Here is a 19,286-nt window from a genome sequence, read left to right as displayed (position 1 = left end):
ATAAACGTTACGTGGGCAATGGTGGCACTTGTGCAAGTATCGAAAGCAAACAAAATGTAAGAGGTAGCAAACAGTGGGGCATATTATCAAGGGGGTTTATCTCCGCTTTTTTGGCTTTAAAAGCCAAGAAAGCGGAGATAAAATTATCTCCCTATTACCTAGCTGTCGCTAACACCAGTTAGCGACAGCTAGTAGGAGATAGCGACCATCTTGAGCCCCGCTTTGCATGTCAGTGAAATTTATCACTAATGACATGCAAAGTGGGCATGCCAAGATGTTAGCGACTGGAAACAGTCGCTAACATCGCTATCTCCTATTACCAACTTTTGGAGATATTCGCGCTAAGCGCGAATATATCCAAAAGCTAACACCTGCCCCTGAGCAGTTCTTAGCCATGTTATCCAATGGTAGGTGGATAACATGGCTAACATGGCTAAGAGCATTAGCTCGGTAATGCATGAATATCGCTGACTTTTCAGCGATATTTATGCATTTCGGCCGATTTTTATCGCTTAGGAGATAAACCTTGATAATAGCAAGGTTCCTAAGCGATACAAATCGCCGCAGCTCGGCGATAAAAATATTGCCGCTAAGCCAACATAGCGATAATTATCGCTAGTTGTTGGTAATATGCCCCTGTGTGTTACAAGAGAAAAGTGACGTGTGCATGTTACAAAAGAGTACCAAACACAGGTAAAAGGGAATTACTGCAATAAATGGCAGTCTCTCAAACCACAAGAACACACTGGGAAGGCACTTCCATAGTCATGGAGAATAGAAATTTTGTATACTAAAAGGTCTTCCTTCAGATAATAGAGAGGGCATGAATTAACTTTGGAAGTGTCTTTGAAGGAGGAGAACTTTGAGGTCAGTTTTGAAGGCCAAAGTAGAATAAGAATGTTTAATTTTAATAGAATTTATTGAACACGAAACGTGAATGCAGTAAAACGTCTGTGCTCTTCTGAAACTGAAATGTGCTTACATTTCCCATAATCCCCCACTCGGCTCTACGTAACGCTATAACCCCCATTGAAGGCCTCTGTTAGCCGTCCGTGGCATCCCAGGCTTTAGTCTCCGTTGAACTCGATTAGGCACCCTTCCATCCTAAACAGGCTCGGATACCACAGAATAATACGGCAAGTAGCCAAGTACCTTATCCACATGCCCCAGTGAATTATCAAACTTTACTCTGATACAGCATATGTTGGACCCGGCCTCGTGGCGTGGTCCTACCCCTCCCGCATGGCGGGCCCTGGACGACATCGGCCCTCCATCGAGCCCGGGTCGGCCTCGGGCACACCTCTGCACGCCCTCCAAACCACCAGGTCCGCCACCCGGCGGCCCACAACCACTGACACGGCACCCTCGGGCCGCCCCAGCATTACCGGTCCGGTGCCCACCCCGGACCCTCATTCCAGGCCCGACGCCATCTTGGGCCCATCACGTCACAGACATGTGGTCCCGGACCAGCCGCGGCCACAGCCCCAGCGAGCCCGCCATCGAGGCACCAAGAACCCTCCGGGTGGTAGAGGGGCCACTCAACCAGAGACAAGGAGATGGGAGTTTCGATGGCTCTCGAGCCATCCCCGGATGCCTGGTTTCGATCACCCTCCGGCCTCCCTGGGCTGTGGCTCCACCCCCCTGCTGGGTGTCTGGACACCATCATCCCGGCCCCTCTGACCCCCAGGCGAGAGGGTCCGGACATCAAAGGACTCCAGACCTATATCTGGGCCAGCCCCGGAGTAGGACGGCAGTTGTATCCCGAGAAGCCCTGCTGACGCTGTCGCGGCTGACCATGAGATGAACTCCCCTTGCTGTTCTACCTGGAACCTGCTGGCGCTGCCGCGGTCCATTTTCGCTGTAACCTCTTTGGGACCTGCTGGCGCTGCCGCGGTCCATCGTTGCTGTAACCATCTTGGAACCTGCTGGCGCTGCCGCGGTCCACACTCGCTGAACCATCTTGGAACCTGCTGGCGCTGCCGCGGTCCACACTCGCTGAACCATCTTGGAACCTGCTGGCGCTGCCGCGGTCCACACTCGCTGAACCATCTTGGAACCTGCTGGCGCTGCCGCGGCCCAACCTCCCGGAGCTCCCCAGCTCGAGGATTGAGAGCTGTGCATAGAGTCTCCTTGCAACCGACCATCTATAAGACTGTCCCGCTACCTTGCCCCTTTGTCACGAGACTCTCCAGATCTCGGGATCTGCTGTATACATTGAAACAATACTTATTGCCAGATAAAGATTGAAAACTCTATCAACGTGTGGTGTATATTTGTAGGGGTGTGGTTACTCTGCTGTACGATTCTAGGAGAGGGCCCTCCCGCCGGAGGCCTCCCGACATCGCTCGGTCCCTTCTCTGAAGGAGGGGTAGACCTAGGGGTGGTCAGTCAGACTCCTTCTGCCTCCCCCGGGTTCGCCTTTCTAACAGCATATGATAGCTTTCTCCACCAGCAGATGACGGGTGTCCAGGCAAGGATATATGCCTCCATACATATGCGTCCGCTCATATATTGAGGCATTGTCAAAACACAGGGGCAGATTTATGAAGGCCTTGCGCCGCCGGTGCGTCATTTTTAACATGGAAAAAAGTGACGCACCGGCGGCGCAAGGCCTTCATAAATAAGGCCGACAGTTCTTCCAGCTCGGGAGTGGTGAGGATTAGATTTGGTCGTAGCATGGATGTGAAAGAGCTTTCCAACCCCAGCGCAGGAAACAACGACATCACCCCATCGCAAGACCTCTGCAACTCCCTCGCCTCATACTTCCACAACAAGATCACGGACATACACAGCAGCTTCAACAACCAACCAACGCACACCACGACCGACCAGCCACCCCCCCCCCACCACCACCCTCCACGCCTGGACCCCGATCAGCACCGAAGACACCATCCGCACGATGAACTCCATCCACTCCGGATCACCGACCGACCCCTGCCCTCACCACGTCTTCAACAAGGCCGACGCTGTCATCGCACCCCACCTGCGAGACATCATCAACACCTCCTTCGACACCGCCATCTTCCCTGAAAGCTGGAAACACGCCGAACTCAGCGCTCTACTCAAGAAACCAACAGCGGACCCCACCGACCTCAAGAATTACCGCCCCATCTCGCTTCTCCCGTTTCCAGCCAAAGTCATCGAGAAGACCGTCAACAAGCAGATGGCCGCCTTCCTCGAGACAAATGGGTCCCTCGGCCCCTCACAGTCCGGCTTCCGAGCCAATCACAGCACCGAGACCGCCCTCATCGCCGCCACCGATGACATCCGAGCCCTGATGGACAACGGAGAAACAGCGGCCCTCATCCTCCTAGACCTCTCCGCGGCATTCGACACTGTCTGCCACCGCACCCTAGTACAGCGCCTCAGCAACGTCGGAATCCAGGACAAGGCGCTGGATTGGATCATCTCCTTCCTCGACGGAAGAACACAGAGAGTCCGCCTACCACCGTACAAGTCAGAGGCCTCCGAAGTCATCTGCGGCGTCCCCCAAGGATCATCCCTGAGCCCCACCCTCTTCAACGTCTACATGAGCCCCCTCGCGGCCATCGTACGCAAACACCACCTCAGCATAATCTCCTACGCCGACGACACCCAGCTGATCCTCTCCCTGACCAACGACCCCGCCGCCGCCAGAGCCAACCTGCACGAAGGGATGAAAGAGGTAGCCGAGTGGATGACGACCAGCCGCCTGAAACTGAACTCGGACAAGACGGAGGTCCTCATCCTGGGCTCCTCACCCTCCGCCTGGGACGACTCCTGGTGGCCTCCCGCCCTGGGCACCGCACCCAAACCGACAGACCATGCACGAAACCTGGGCTTCATCCTGGACTCCTCCCTCTCCATGACCAGGCAAGTCAACAGCGTCTCCTCGGCGTGCTTCAACATCCTACGCATGCTACGGAAGATCTTCTGGTGGATCCCCACAGAGACCAGGAAGACCGTCACCCAGGCCCTCGTCACCAGCCGACTGGACTACGGCAACGCCCTCTACGCCGGGACCACCGCCAAGCTCCAGAAGAGACTCCAGCGGATCCAAAACGCCTCAGCCAGACTCATCCTCGACATCCCACGATCCAGCCACATCTCCGGACATCTGAGAGACCTTCACTGGCTCCCCGTCAACAAGAGAATCACCTTCCGCCTCCTCACCCACGCACACAAAGCCCTACACGACCAAGGCCCGAGCTACCTCAACAGCCGAGTCAACTTCTACGCTCCCAAACGCCACCTCCGATCAGCCAACCACGCCCTCGCCGCCGTCCCCCGCATCCGAAGAGCGACTACAGGAGGAAGGTCCTTCTCCTACCTGGCCGCCAAGACCTGGAACTCCCTCCCGTCCGACCTGCGCCTGACCCAAGACCACCTCTCCTTCAGGAAGAAGCTGAAGACCTGGCTGTTCGAGCAGTAGCGGCACCCCCCCCCCCAGCGCCTTGAGACCCTACGGGTATGTAGCGCGCTTTATAAGTGTCACTGATTGATTGATTGATGAGACATGGACAAACTGTTGTACTCAAACACAATACATTTCTATGAACCACTGGCATAAACCTATATATTATAAATTAACATAATTGTGTCATACTACTCAGAATCTACACAAAGCTCATCCACACAAAAGGTCTGCATGCTATTGCTGCACACACCCCACTGCGGTTTCCACCACCCTGCCTGGGAATGTCCCAAAATCCATGAGTTCTGGAAATTCACCTGCGAAACACTTTCTGACATTACAGTCAGACACCTTGAGATGTCCCAATTAATCCATCTCCTTGGACACTATGCTTGGATTCTCCTTAATATTAGGAGCTAACGAACGGACAACCACTATTAGCTAATGACAGAGGGGCTTATTTACAAGGCCCTTGCGCCACTTTTGCGTTATTTTTAACACAGAAAAAGTGACACAAAAGTGGCGTAAGGGCCTTGTAAATCTGCCCCACAGTATCAATTGTGTGGTTTCACTGCCCACCACCTTCGACAAAAGTTGGTAAGCAGTGCTACAAGCTGCAAGAACCCTTTGCATCCATGCACCACTAACCAGCTGAACAAAATCCATATGTAATCAGTAGGACTGAGACAGCTCCTCACCCACCAAAACAACACCAACAGCATTGACCTAAAATATAGCCCTTAAGTGCCACTACTGAACACAAGATTCAACATAAGAGGTCTTTTGTACAGTCTTCCAATTTGTGATTTAAGACCCATCTTCTACTTGCTGCGCTCTGTCCCTGTTCGAGCCTTACCTTTGTAACTGTAACCGTGATTATGGGATGCTGCCACGATTCTATGCCTGGTGATGTGTATTGTATCTGGGCTGTATTTCCCCATGGAATAGTGCTAAACTGCTTTTTTGCCCTTTACTAGAAATTAAAACAAAGGTTTAAAAAATATCATTTTATAGCTCATGTTGTGTTTTTACATGCTTGTTGCATTCCTGAATTGATTGTATGTCATTTTACATCACACTGCAATATTCTTACATGATTGTGTTAATGGGGGACTATTGACATTTGACATGGAGGTTCTACATTTGGGAGACACATTTTGTATCAGAAAAGGTAGGGGCATATTTGCAACAGGCAGCGATAATTATCGCTGACTTTCTATACCTCTATCGCTGGAATATTTCGCCAGGCTAGCGTTGTATTAACAACGTTTAGCGCCATAGCGATGAATATTCCAGCAATATCGCCCTTTTCCATGGAACATCGCTGGTCTTTCAGCAATGTTCCATGTAAAACGGCGATATGGTTGATTATAGGACCCTGTGGTCGTATCACATGAATCTACCTCCCATGTTAGGTATGCCTTAGTCAGGGATTTAACAGACGTTAAATTCCTGCGTTAAGGCATACTTAGCGCGATTAAAATAATTGCTTCCCCGCGTTGTAAATATCACGAAGCTGCCTTTGCGATATTTACCCATATTGTTTCCACAGACTCGCCTACTTTGCATCTCATTAGTGATGCGAAGTTAGGTGTGCTGGAAACGGGAGCAAAATCAGCAAAACACGCGATAGCGTGTCTTTGCTGATAAGGCGATAAAATTATCGCCGCTTTTCGGCCGCAAAGGCGGCGATAATTCTATATCACCGCCTTGTTAATATGCCCCTGAGTTCTTCTCTTGAAGTGCAGCATATCCATTGGATATTTAGCGTTTCCATGAGATATTTTGAGAAACACGAGGTTACGCAATGCACATGGTAGTCGGCCTTGATTGTCTACATCAGTTCTGTGGGCCTCAATGAACATCTTCAATAAATAGAACTTTCCTGTAGACAAGTCAACCAGCCACAATGGCTTTATTTCTGAGCAACAGAGACAGTTCTCAGGAGGTACATTTATGGTATTGGAAACCCTGATGCAGGAAGTTGATTGCCCAGTTGGGAAAATTCTCCAACCACCATGCAAATCTTGCACCTAAGGAGGCAAGCACTGTTTCTCTAAGGCAGTCTTTTCTACCTCCTCGTAAGGTGGGACTGAAACTGGAGGCAATTTCAGAGAAAGCGTGTTAGGGGTTAGCAGTACCAGCATACACTTACATCAGGAAATCACCCAGACCAATTTTGTTATATGAAAAGGTATTTTATAATTTAATAAATAAAATAAGGACAAACCTGAATCGCTCACTGGAAGGTTATAGCTTTTAAAATTAGAGTTCCATTCCACATGGCTTCTCCATTCTGCATGGACCCTCAATGAAAGTTCCTGCACAGTACTCTCCAGTGGCCAATGGAGGTTTCTTGTCCCCCCTGCACTACTCCCAGCTACAGACTACCTTCAGCTTTCAGTCAGGCCAGAGAGGCTGGATGAGAGTGAGTCGCCTTGTGCAGGGGGTCACAGTTCATAGCTTCCAAAGTTCAGAGCACCAGTGGCAGTGTCTCTGGCTTGCATCTCCACGACAGGCGGAGTCTGTCTGGTCTTTCATACTCTCCCACAACCAGTAGAGAGTACCCTCCACCTCTTTGCCAGCTCCCAGGTCAGTCTTTGGTGTTGACGCCAAAATCCTCGCTTTTATCTGGAGGGTCCCATTTCCAGAAACAAGTTCACAGTTATAGTAAGTCAGCTTCCCCACTTACTTTCCAGTTCCAAAAATGATTCTTAAGCAAGTCCAGTTCCAGAGTAGACTGGTTACAACTGGTCAACTGGTCTGCTTCACAAGATGAGTCCTTGGATGCTCCTTACAGGTCCGGTTGAGCCGACTGGGGGATCAGCCGACAATGAACCTTCTGTAGAACTCAACACAACTGTCTTGGTCGACGCGAGTCACACTCCCACCCACAGTTCAGCAGACTCGGTCCGCTTCCACGACCTGCACCACACAGGTCTGCAGGTCCAATTGTCCAGCTCCTCTCAGACTTCCAGCTGTGGTCCAGTTCCGGCTCTACGGCTTTCAGGTCCTACACAAGCTCTCCCAGCACACTTCAGAGGGTGGGTTTCTGAGCCTCTCAGGCAAACCACTGGCAGCAAAAGAATGTCTCCACTCTAATCCAACGCTTTGACCTGAAACACCAATTGATATATCACCTAGGAGAGGTGGAGGCACCCTTATTGTAATCCCCACATCCACAATGTACAACAGTCTGTCTCTGATGGCAAATACCCCACTAAATAAGGGGGGAAAGGGGCACGGGCTGCTTAAAAAAAAAAAAAGAAATTAACTTACCTTGCCGCCGCCGTCGCTGGGTCCCATGCCTTCTCTCCTGCTTGCCTGTGTCCGACTCCAGGCCGGAACAGGAAATAGACAGCCAGGCTCCCATCCCTAAGCCAATCACAAAGCTCCAATGGAGCGTTGTGATAGGTCTGAGAGCCGTGACCCGTGCTCAGCCACGGGCTAGAGGGTGGGCATGTTCTCCATGCAGGCTGTAACACAGCCTGCATGGAGAACAGGGGAGTGCACATGAATGTTTTGGTCGGCCTGAGAGGGCCGACCAAACAGTCTTTGCGTACAGGATCTACCACTCCTCCCTTGCAGCTCAGCCCGCCCCCTCACACACAGCTGCAGCAGGAGGGCAAAATAAAATTATAATAACATTCCTTTATTATCATTTTATTTTTTCCTTTCTTTGCTGCTCCTGGGAGTGGTGTGACACTCCTTCGCCTTAGCAGAGGAGCCACCACTGGTTAGTTCAATCTTTTAAAAGGCTACACTAGTAAAGTTCAACACCTGGGCCGCCCTTTTTTACTTCATTTACATTGGCTCCCTCCCACTAAATACAGAAGCTGGTCTTAAATAAACTGGTTTGGTAATCTCTGATTTTAGGCTAGATGAAGGTTATACAGCATATATTTAAGTGAAAATGGAATCAGCTTCATTCCTTATAAATTGTATACTAAATTTGTATTATGTTTGAGCATGACGCTCTATTGTGCACACGGTTTAAGATAAGCCTTTTTATTATAATTGTAGAAAGATAACAAAATATATATTGTATCTTTTTCAGGGGGTCTCTACTCTGTAAAGATTGAATTGTCCTGAGGATGGCCTTAAGGATGTAACGACTACAAGGCCGAAACATCGACTTTCTTGTCCATTTCTTTTAAATTTAAATAATTTTTGACATTTGAATCATTGCCTCATATTATTCAAGATTCATTGTTAACTATTGATTTAAGAGTGGACTACAACACAAGTGGAAGTGAAGAGCAATTCATTTATTTCTTGTCCATTTGTTTCTAATGAAATCTTATTTTTTGTAACAGTACCCTTTTAAACAAGTTTATATAAAGAGAATTTGTCAAAACTCTAAAATCCGTGTAGCTTTCCGTTTGTAGTATTTTGATTACTGTATTCCAATTCATGGAAAAATCATAATATAGGCAGGTAAAGATTCATTTTAGTTGATCTAAAAGTGAAAAAATTTGAGAGATCAACCTCCTGAAAATCAATTGTTGAATAAATTCCCTCAATAGAGGACAAGCTGAAAAAATAATATCTCCCTGCTAGGACGGAAAGATCCCTTTTTCAGTGAGGGATGCACAACCCTATCCTGTGTGCCCCAGCCGCATGGATATCTGGATCCGTGGTACTGATTTTTGGTCATGGGTGAATAAGGACAATGCATCTGTGCCATGACCTAGGCCTGTCTCGTGGTAATGCAGTCTTCTCAGGCTGGGAGAGATTGCACCAAGTGCTACCCCCTTAAAGGTAGAGGGCTACAGCCCTAATCTGGAGTTATGTTACATCGATTTGTATAGCGCACAAATCACCAGAGAGCGTATCCAGGCGCTTGATCAGATGTGTAGGTGTGAGTTCCGCAAGGTGCTTATACGAAGAGCCAGGTCTTCGGCTTCTTACGGAGCTCAAGAAGTGAGAAGGGGGCTCTGATGTGTTGAGGGAGGTCTTTCCATGTGTTTGGTACCATGTAGGAGAATGAGCGATCTCCTGTTTTGCTTTTGCGGATGCGGGGAATGTGTGAGAGTTAGGTGGAGCATAGGTGTCTGGTGGGTTGGTGAAAGTTTATTGGGCTGTTCTGATATTTTGGTCATGTGTCATGTAGGGCTCTGTGTGTGTGAGAAGTTTGAATTGACTTCGATTGTGAATGGGTAACTAGTGAAGCTTCTTGAGATGCGGTGCGATGTATGTGCGGCATGGGGGGTCGAGTATGGTTCTTGCAGCTGTGTTCTGGATGGTCTGGAGTCTGTGTAGGAGTTGTTTGAAGATTCTAGTGTACAGAGTGTTGCTGTAGTACAGCAGGACTATGGCAACACACTCTACGCCGGTGAAGAGTGCTTGTGTAACGGTCCTTCTGGTGTTCTGAGGCAACCATTTAAAGATCGTTTGCACCATACGCAGGAAATGGAAGCAGGAGGTGCACAATGTGTTGAGTTGAGCCTTCATGTTGAGCTTGTCATCTAGGATGATCCCTAGATTTCTTGCGTGGTCTGTGGGGGTGGGTATTGATCATAGCTCTGACAGCCATCAGGTAGGAGTACCATGGGGAGGTCTTGTTGCCCTAGACCAGTACTTCTCTCTTATTGCAGTAGAGCTGTAGGCAGTTGGTTCGCATGCAGTCTGCTGCCATGGACATGCAGTTGGTGAAGCTGGTCCTGGTGGTGGTTGTCTTGTCCGCCAGGCAGAGGATGAGTCTGGTGTCATCAGCATAGGAGATGACAGTGATGTCTTGAGATCTGATGATGTTTGGCGTGCAGTGTCATGTATAGGTTGAAAAGGGTGGGGCTAAGGGACGATCCCTGCAGGACTCCGCATATTAATCTCTTGGACTCTGATGTGAAGGGTGAAAATGTGACCCTTTGGGTTCTTTCCTAGAGGTAGGAACAGATCCATCTCAGAGCAGATCCCTGTGTGCCACCCTCGTGGAGTCTTCTGATGTTGGTTTTGTGGGAGACAGTGTTAAAGGCAGCGGAGAGGTCAAGTGTTGCTGTTTCTCCTCAGTCCAGGATTATTAGAATGTCATCAGCGACCGCGATGAGTGCTGTTTCAGAGCTGTTGTTCTTTCTGAATCCTGATTGAGTGTTTTCCAGAAGATGGTGACAGTTGATGTGGATTGTGAGTTGCTTAGTGATGGCCTTCTAAATCACTTTCGCTGGATAGGGGAGCAGGGAGATGGGTCTGACATTGCTCCGTTGCTTTGGGTCGGCTATGGGCTTATTGAGAATGGCGTTGATTTTTGCAAGTTTCCATTCATCTGGATAAGGGATGGACGTGATGGAGGTGGTGATGATGTGGGTGTAGGAAACAGTGTTTTTATTGCACTAGCCTACTAGGTACTAAACAAGTCCCTAAGGGCAGCAACTAAAATTGTGCCACCCTAAGGGACCCCTTACCAAGCACCTGCAAGATGGCCATTTCAGGCTGCATGTCTTGGTGCAGACAAAAGTGAAAACACAACATGTCACACATTCCTGTGTGCCATGTCGCTAACACTGCATGTGATATATGTTAGTCACATCTACATCAGGTCTAACAGCTCTAAGGCAGGGTGCTGAATATTACATTTGAGGGTATACCTGCATGAGCAGATATGCCTCTGTGCTGGTCAGTCCTATTACTGACAGTGCAAGTGGACAGGGAAGCCCTTTTAAGGCATGTGCTGGACACCGGTGAAAACGAGTTCTCCAGCTACATGATGAATTCACAGAAAATAAGGATGTTTGACATAAACCATCTTGTATTGATAAACCCACACTGATGCCAGTTTTTGCTTTACCAAAACATGCACCCAGAGGGCACCTTAGAGGTCTGCCCTGAAAACCTACAAGCTTCTGGAGTATTTGTGGACTGGTTTCTGCCAGCCTGCCACCTGAGATATTGTTCTGACCTCCTAGGGTAAGAGCCTTTGCTCTCAGGAGACCCAGAACAAATTCCTGTGCAGGAAGAGGGTGTAGCACCCCCTCCCACAGGATGACCTGTTGATTAGCCTTCCTGCGGAAGCAAGCCTCAAAGGGATGCCACCTTTGAAATTCAAATTTGGATCCCCCTCACAGGAGAGGAAGCCAACCCCTTTGTCTAGAAACTCCAAAAGAAAAGACTCTGAGGCCTCCGGAACTGTCAAAACCTGACCCCTGAAGCCACCACTGCACCAGTCGCTTCCTTCATGAGTTGATGTGAGACACCGGTGTCAACAAGGTCCCCCAGGCCCCCAGAGCTCGAGTCCATTGTGGTTTCACTCCTCGTGGACTCCCCTTTGACGCCTACAGCCTCTGCATGCAAGCCCCTTTGACCCCGACAGCTCCCAGTAAGGAAACCCGACGTCTAAAGACACCTCTGCATCTGTTGCGCCTCGGCTGTGGAGAAGAGGAGTCCAGGTGCCCCTACATCCCCAAGCATCACAAGCCTTGAACCCTACTGCTGGATCACCCCGACTGGCCTTCCAGCCAGAGCCTGCGGCTTCTATTCTCAAGGAACGATTTACATGGAAACCTATTGGGCTATCAATGCTGTTTTGCACCGAGCCACCCTCCTGTGTCTGGGTGCAAAACAGCAAACTGGGGTCTACTGATGGTGCTGCCTAGGACCTTGACCACCACTCACCGATACTCCTGGAGATTGGTCTTGGAAGTCGCTGTACTATACCTGTTTGCAGAACTTGCTCTTGCTTCCATAGGATAACTGTTGGAAATGGGATCCCTGGCTGGCCAGGGCTTTCGCCAAAGTCAGTCAGAGACCACCACTCCCAAGTCAGGGCAAGGGAGTTACACGCCAAGATAACCCCTGCTCACCCTCTAGGTAACGTGGCGCGAGCAGCAAGGCTAAACTTGGAGGCGATGTAAGTTAAGTATTTGCGCACGCACCCCAGCAACAACACCCAGGCCCACCACAAAGGAAACTCCGCACAAGGTTATATCAAAAAATAGCCTTTGTATTACACCAAAACACATTAGATAAAAAACACACACTTTACAATGTGCCAGAGGCACGGGCAGAATTTACAAGGGATTATTTACAAGACAGGGCCACTTGGACCACTGTCAGGAATCAGAAGTAACACTTTCAGAAATAGCACTTAGAATGTAAATCACTGTAGCACAAAATATAAAAATAGAGCACACAACCAGTAACTACTGGTAACCAGGACCTCACTAGCTCCACCTGTACTAAGGAGAAAACAACCACCTAAGTATTACGATACCTGTAGGGGTGTAAGAACATAACACATGATGCAATGCATAACATTCATTCAGAGGTGTAAGGGAGGAAAACACATGATGCATCAACAATACATTCAGAGGTGCAGAAAATGAACAATTGCGCCAAACTCACGTAAGTCACCACCTGTGACTGTCCCTAGGCCAACTGGCCTCTCTGGGGCTAGGACGCCCTGTGTCCAGTGTCCAGGGTCCTAAACGTGGCAGCTGCCCACAAAGTGCTGGGCAGCTGGGTGAAGATGGGGCAACACGATGGAGCCTTGTGGGCTCAAGCACACTGGTGGGGCAAAAGGAAATGCCCCCTGGAGCCTCCTCTGGGCTCTAAACACACATGGCCCCCAAAGAGCCTCTCTAGGCTCTAAAACAAAAGGGGCCACCTTGAGCCTTCTCTGGGCTCGTAAACCAAATGGGTCGGGGGGTCCCTCTCAGGGGACCCGGCGGAACAGGGAGGCACTAGAGCCCTCGTGGCTCTATGCACAAAGGTGCCACCTGAAGGTTGGAGCCTCGACCGGCTCAACAGAAATGCAGCCCAACAGTGGAGTCCTTCTCTGGGACTCGACAAGGAAATGCCCCCGGGGCCCCACTCACCGGCTTCCTCCGGACGGGCGGGGCTCTCCTCCTCACACGGGAGCCTCGCTCCCTGCAGCACTTCTCCCCCCTCTCTCCTGGGCTCTCCCTCGCTTTGGGAGCCCGGGGGGGGGGGGGGGACAAGGGAAGACGCCGGCTTCTCTCTCCTCGCTTACCAGATCCCGGGGTCGGCTCCCGGCAGCTTCTGGCTTCCTCCTTCCTGTCCTGAAGCCCCGCCTACAACCAGGCGAGCCGCGGGCACTTCCGGGTCACGCTGCTGAGGGCAGCCAGTAGTAGCGCGGCCCTGGAGACGTGGAGGCGGCACTTCCGGGTCGCACAAGGCAGCGGCCCGGCAATGATCCCAATGCCCCTGGGCTGCGGCAGTGATCTTCGAGGGGCAATGCCGGGTGGGCACCGGCTCTTCAAACACAGCGCAAGGTCCCTGGCAGGGTGGGCACCTGCCAGGGGACTTTAAAAATCGGCAATAAGCGGGGTGAGCTCCCGCGCCGCAAAATGGGCAAAAAGGGGGGTCCACACGCCGGGGAATCCCTCGAGGGCGGCACTTAAGCAGCCAAATGCCGGGTGGGCACCGGCAGAGAAGATACAGCGCTCCCAAGCGCTGTAAGCCAAATAAAAGCGCTTTCAGGCGCTAGGGGAGGAAATGAAGCACTTTCAAGCGCTAGAGGACAGCCCAAAGTCCAGCAAAAGTCCTTGTATGCAGGCAGGGGGGGCAAGGCTGGGCCAGGGGCCAGCTCACTGGCCCTCCAGGCAGGGAGGCAGTCCAAGTGGCGGTTCCTCCTGGCCCCAGCAGCAGCAGCCCCCTCAAGTAGGATCAGGAAAGAACAACTTCTGTGGGGACACGGCCCCATTTTTATACACCATATTCCTTTGTCTGAAGGTGCAGGGTGGGGGCGGAACCAGTCGCAGCTGGTTCTTGAGTACTCTGTTTACCTCAACCACCCTCTCTATTCACTGGCAGGGCTTGGGTCATTAGACACACCACAGGGGGGCGGAGCCAGCATTGTGTGGGGAAAACCCAGCCCATCCAGGGCACAGGTACACTCCTCCCACACATCACTCATGCTAATCTCACACTCACCACCGGGCAGACCCATCCAGACTTCCTGGAGCCTGGCATGCCAGCCAGCTCCAGCCAATCACGCTCCAGCACCCTCACTGCACACATACAGCCATGTCTAGGAATGATACTTCCCCACTAGACACATACAAGCCGCACATACCGTTGCGCAGCATTCATTCTCACGAGTTCACACATACCAGACTCAAGCCTGTACACCCCACGCATCAGGAACTACCAGGGACACGTACATTCCCCATGCATTCCTATGGGCGGGCAGGCCTAGCTCAGCACATGCACTCACAGTGCGCACGCACTTTCCACTGGGACACAGTGAAAGTGCGCAGAACCCAAAAATCCCCATCACCAGGTCACCATTTAACGGCAAAAAGTCTAGGGGTGAACCTGCCCTAAGGGCCAAAGTCCAACAATAACATTCAAAAACTCACAAATTGCACTGTGTCCACTTTTTAAAGTGAAAAGAATTTATATTTAAAAACGTACTTGCCACAACGATTTTTCTCTGATGCCTAAACATATATAAAGATACTTGCTCTTTTAAAAATATGATGTGGATCTCCGTCTTGAGTCGTGTGTGTCATTTATGAATCATTATGTGTATTTGCAAGTGTCCCGCACTCCTCTGTGTTAAGTCTAAGGCTGCTCGACCACACTATCACCTAATAGAGCACTTTGGGATTGCACAGCAAGCCCCTGTCCACTCATAAGGGAACCCCTGGACTCTTTACAAAGTATATCAGATTTTGGATATATCACACTAAGAGCCAGCTTCCTACAATATCAGGGTGGTGCTGACTGGTGATGTTCCCATGTTGTAGATGTAGTGGGGGAATGGGTCCGTTCGGACCCCGGAGTGCATGGTCCACATGATTGCAGCAGTGTTGTTTATGGTGAGGGTAGCCCATTCAGTCGGGTGGCCTTCTTGGTTGGTGGTGGGAAGCTAGTGATCCAGCGGCGTACCAACAACAGATACTCCAATCCCATATACTCACCTGGGCCCATAAACATACACAATTATGTAAACCGCTGGAGTCAAAGTTTATGATTTTTCCACCCTTCCAGATTGATTATTCCTTACTCTTAACCAACCTTTCACTGATCAAAAAGTTCTTTCCTCTGGTCGATGGACCATTAGTTGAACTAGTTGATGGTGAAAATCTACTTAATTCTAACTCTTATATCTTAAAGTAAATAACCACAGACTCAGGTAAGTTTTAAGTCTTTATCTAAATTAATTGCATGTGAACCACTTAAAAGTACAATACAGTCACTGTCACTCATAGAGAGAAGATTCAATTAATCAAATCATCAACACATACTTCAAACTTGCAATGACTTATGCTCAGAAAGGAGAGGACTGAGAGAAAAGAACATCTGCAAATTCACTAATTTATAATTACCTAGGATGGTGTGAAGACCAACCCCCTGGCTAAAGGGCTGGTAGGGGTCCCCCGGGATAGTTCAGGAGAAAAAGACTTCAGGACAGGATTCAGGACAGGATAGATGACCTCTCGAACACCGACGATCCCGTCGCACCCCTCTCTGACACTCTCTTCCTCCTCGAGATTCTTCTGCGTTCTTCTTTCTAACCCAATTAAGTTAAAATGATAGGTTCTACATTCGGTTCTTCAGCATCTTACAGCCTCTTTCCCAGCATCACCCGCGACACCGACAGCATCCCAAGCTCTGCAGCATTCAGAATCAATATCTCTCTAACTAAAATCTACCTCAAATATACCTTTTCGTTCCTCATGTACCACCCACTATAGTTTCAATATTGTAAAACTAATAATTCTGATTGGTCAGGCAAGGGGGGGAGATCATCACACCATGCTTAAATATCACTCTTTTTAGTTAGCTCTTTGGTAACAAACCCATCCCCTTAATTTTTATTCCTATTTTATTTTCCCACCTGCATTCACATTACATCTGTAACAAATGTTTAACTTTAATATGTGGTCTCCTTCATTCAGGTCTTTCACTGCCGGTTCTCAGGCTTCGGGCAGACTCTGGCCTTGTACTCTTCTTGACCCACAAGTCATTCTTCCGGGATAATTTTCAGTTGTCATGCGCGAAACCCACATGACTCAGCTGACTTCAGACATACACGAGAGGCCCAAATGCGCACTAGTGACAAAGTCAGAAAAGACAGATGTTACTTTTAAAAATAAATGGTTTCACTGTACACCACCCATCTCTACTCTAACCCCCTCTACTTATTAATACTTTGCCCGCATTAGCATTAGTTAAATAGCTCGATTTCGTTTCAGCTAAGCAGGTGCAATGCACGCAAGTCTTCAAAACTTCGTGTTAGTGCCTTTTGCTCATGCGCAAGAATTTCCCTCCAAGCTTTAATACGTCATATTACGTAGATGCAGTTGACGAATGCACAGTAAAGATTTCCCTGTTAAAGCGGTTTTATTCATTTGTTCGAATGGTCATCGTTAGTAAACACATACACAAGCTTCACTAACCCTCGTTTTTATGTGGTGCGCATTAGTTTTACACAAAACGTAATTAATTAGCATGTTAGGGAGTTAAATGAGAGGGTTGCTTCCGAGCAAGTCTCCTTTTTACGAGTCCTTGCTTCATCACTAGCAATGGGTTCTCTGGTGTTGGGTTGGTGATAAAAATTGCTTAAGATAATTGTGATTTTGCTGTGGAAGAAATTGGATAGGTTGTCACAGAGTTGTTGGGAGGCCGCGATGTTGTTGACAGTGGCTAGGGGCGTGGTGAAATCCTTAACGATCGGAAACAAAACTCCTTGCAGTTGTTGGAGCTTCCTAAGATGTGGACCACTAGTACTTTTTTCTTGGTGTCTCTTATTTGCTGGTAATAGCATCTGAGTGTAGCCTTGTAGGTAGTTCTGTCTGTGGTGTCATGCCTGGCTCCCCATTTCCTTTCTAGCTGTTTACAGTGTTGGTTGGTGTCTTAGAGGTCTTCTGTGTTCCAGCTGGCATGCTTTTTGATCTACTATGCTTGTTAGATTTGATAGGTGCAAGGGAGTCCACGCTGTTCTAGATCCAGTTGTCAAGGTAGCAGATGTCTTTATAAAGGTTGTTTGTCGAGCTAGGTTGATCCACGCTGAGGGCGCTGAGCCAGTCAGCTTTGTGATTTTGCCCAAACTGCGGCTTGGAATGATGAACCTGGGTGGGGTGTTGACATGAGGTGTATTGATTTGGAAGTGGATGAAGGAGTGGTCGGTCCATGTGAGATGTGTGGTGGAGTTATATTTGATGCTGTCACTTGCGGGGATGTATGACGTTATAACGCATACTTTTACTCCGCAGACCATTACAACGCGACTTTTACTCCGCATACCGTTACAACGCATAGCGCCTTGGGGGGCTGGATAGTGGTAAGTATAATTTACTATTCTAACTCCAGTCCCCGTGGACCCTAGGGAAGGTGTTGGATAGTAAATTATACTTATTCCCTATCCTAGAGCGCCCCCCAGCGCAATGCGTTGTAATGGTATGCGGAGTAATGGTCGCGTTGTAATGGGTCTGCGGAGTAAAAGATCCGTTGTAACGGGTGTATACCCACTTGCGGTGATGATGGGGTCCAGAGTGTGTCCTGCTGTGTGTGTTGGTTCTGGGACGAGAAGGGTGAGTCCGATGTTGTTCAAGCTTTGGAGGGGTGCTGTGGAGCAGGGTTTGTTTCCATCTTTCAGGTGAAATTTGAGCACATCAAGGAGAATATAGACTCTGAAGTCGATGGTGAGCAGTGTGATGAAGTTTGTGATGAGGTTGGTAAAAGTTGCTCATGGTCCAGGTGGTCAGTAGGCGAGGGTTCCGTTCAGGGTGAAGTTTTTAGAGATTGTCAGCTTGAAGTGCAGGTGTTCCATGAAAGGGGTGGAATCTATGGATGTTGTGCATTTGATGGATTCCTTGCAGATGATAGTGAGTCCTCCTCCTGTTCACGGTGCACATTCAAAAGGATGCAGATAGGCTCGCCTGTGGCACTTCAGTGGCCCGCCCGCTGCACGCATCCGCTCAGCGTCCATTTGCAGCTGCCATTAAGTAGGTCGTGGAAGGGGCGAGGACTGCAGGGTGCCGTTATGTCATTTCCTGGGCTGATGGATGATGGGAAATGAAGTCCTCTTGCTTGGCTTCTTCATTTAAAGACAGTTTTGGCATGAAAACCAGTAAGGTCACTTCCTGTCCAAATGGGCAATGGGAAGTTCAGTGATGTCACTGCCTGTGTAGGTGGATGATGGGGAGATCCAGTGGTGTCACTTCCTGTGCTGATGGGTGATTTGCGTGAAGGGTCATGAGCACAGTGGTAGCAGCCTACCCATTATTGGGTTAAATTGATTCACTAATGTGAACAGGCTTTTTTACCTGTACCATGGGAGTGGGGCCCACTGGCGCATTCATGTAAAGTTCTGTGGCTGTGTACTTAAGGATTGATTGTAGTGCTAGACAGCACCTGATACTTGTGTCTGTGCTTGGACAACACGTGATACATGCATTTGCATGCTGGGTTACATGTGTGTGTACATAACATGGAGTCCTGTAGGTTCCATTTTGGAAGCAAAGGGCCTGGAGAAGCTGGACAGGTGAAGACTGCAACCCACAGACAGAAGATGTGTACAAGTAACATTCCTGAAGGCTGGGTTAGGACACTCACTGAAGGGAGAGGAGCAGAGCATACTCAGTGCATTTCAACGGGCTTTGGATTCCAGGTATCGATACTGGTCAGTGGGGCATGTGCGTATTGTCAGGGGTTGGTGGGACTGATAAGGTCGGCACTACCTGGGAATCTGATAGAGAGGAAGGCTTAATCTTTAAAACATTTATGGGTATATTTTAGTGGAGGATGACAGCCAGGTGTTATCCCTAGTTACTATCTTGGCCTATGTTTTGGGTCACTCAGAACTGGAGACACTCCTGCTGTGGCAGACTTTACCTTTGTGCAGAGGAGAGAGCACTTCAAAGGAGCTGCCATCCCCAAGGCAAATAATGCCAGATACTAAATCACTTATGTATCTGAATTTGTATTA

This window comes from Lissotriton helveticus, chromosome 11 (assembly GCF_964261635.1).
Source record: "Lissotriton helveticus chromosome 11, aLisHel1.1, whole genome shotgun sequence".
Classification (NCBI taxonomy): Eukaryota; Metazoa; Chordata; class Amphibia; order Caudata; family Salamandridae; genus Lissotriton; species Lissotriton helveticus.
Note: the sequence above shows the minus strand (reverse complement) of the source record.